The following is a 1,177-nucleotide window of genomic DNA, read 5'->3' on the forward strand; positions in this document are numbered from 1 at the left end:
GGCAGAACATGAATCAGGTGACAGGGAAAGGAGGGCGATTGGGCTACTTTCCTCGGGTCCGGGGAGGGCATCTTAAAGCAGAAGGCTGCCCCGGGTTTTTCAAGGCAATGAAGGCATCAGCTGGTTCATCTCCCCAGTGCATGATGGGGGCTCCAGAGTGTGATGTTCTACCTCTCCCTGATTTCCGGCTGTCCAATGAAATGTAGACACATATATGGGGAAAATTCATGACAAAATAATGTTCAATTTATGTGATGTTTGCATTCATGCGTCTCATATTGATTAAAATGTGTCTTTTGTGGGTTTAATTTCATAGACTGTATATAGGAAGTGGAAAAATGAAGCCTCTAGGTCTGAGAAGTACAACCAATGTGAAGTGAGTTTGCCTTAAACTTGCATTCTTCTTTATGGCCAGCAGGGTGCGTCGCCACTGGTTGCAAAAAGAAATTCAATAGAGGTCTATGAGAAAATTACGATACTCCTCACTTTATTTATTCCCCCTGTAGACATTTTCCTGATAGATATAATGTCGTTATTGCTAGTTTCAAGTCTTTTAGACAGAGATTAGTGTTCATTTTGAAAACGATGGAAGTAAATTACATGATATAGCAGGGTATGCTTTAGGGCATAGCTACCTCGTGACTGACATGTCGCTTTCAAGGTGGCTTGGGAAAGGGTTGTGCTGAAAGAAACTCTAACATTGATTCTTTACTGTCAGTGACGCGAATGAGCAAGCTAACAAACGTCAGATATTTTCAGTTTTTCCAAAAAATATGTCCTATCCACGCGATACGTTAGCAAACAGGCTAAGCAACATGTTGCTAAGTTGTAAAACAGTTCCCCTGGCTCTTTAAAGTTTTGGACGTTGCATTTCATTTGCAAGGAGAGACACCAAGCAATGCTAACAACAATCTCATCTCCTTGTTGCTCTGAGACATTGCTCATTATGGGCACAATTATTTATTTTCAATCCGCTAGTTCGCTCGCTTACGTATGTTAGGAAGAGGTGTAAGTCAGCTGACCATTTTTTCAGTCGGTATACTAGCTAGAGTACACTAGCTAGTCGGTACACTAGCTAGTATACACTAGCATACAAATTAATTCTACAGTTTCTGTTTATTACAGGTGCAACTTCAACATTCCTGTGAAGGTCACCATATGGTGACATTTCTTGCAG

Source organism: Semicossyphus pulcher, unplaced genomic scaffold, assembly GCF_022749685.1.
Source record: "Semicossyphus pulcher isolate SPU_LCO1_2020_fin unplaced genomic scaffold, fSemPul1.0.p SCAF_10, whole genome shotgun sequence".
Classification (NCBI taxonomy): domain Eukaryota; kingdom Metazoa; phylum Chordata; class Actinopteri; order Labriformes; family Labridae; genus Semicossyphus; species Semicossyphus pulcher.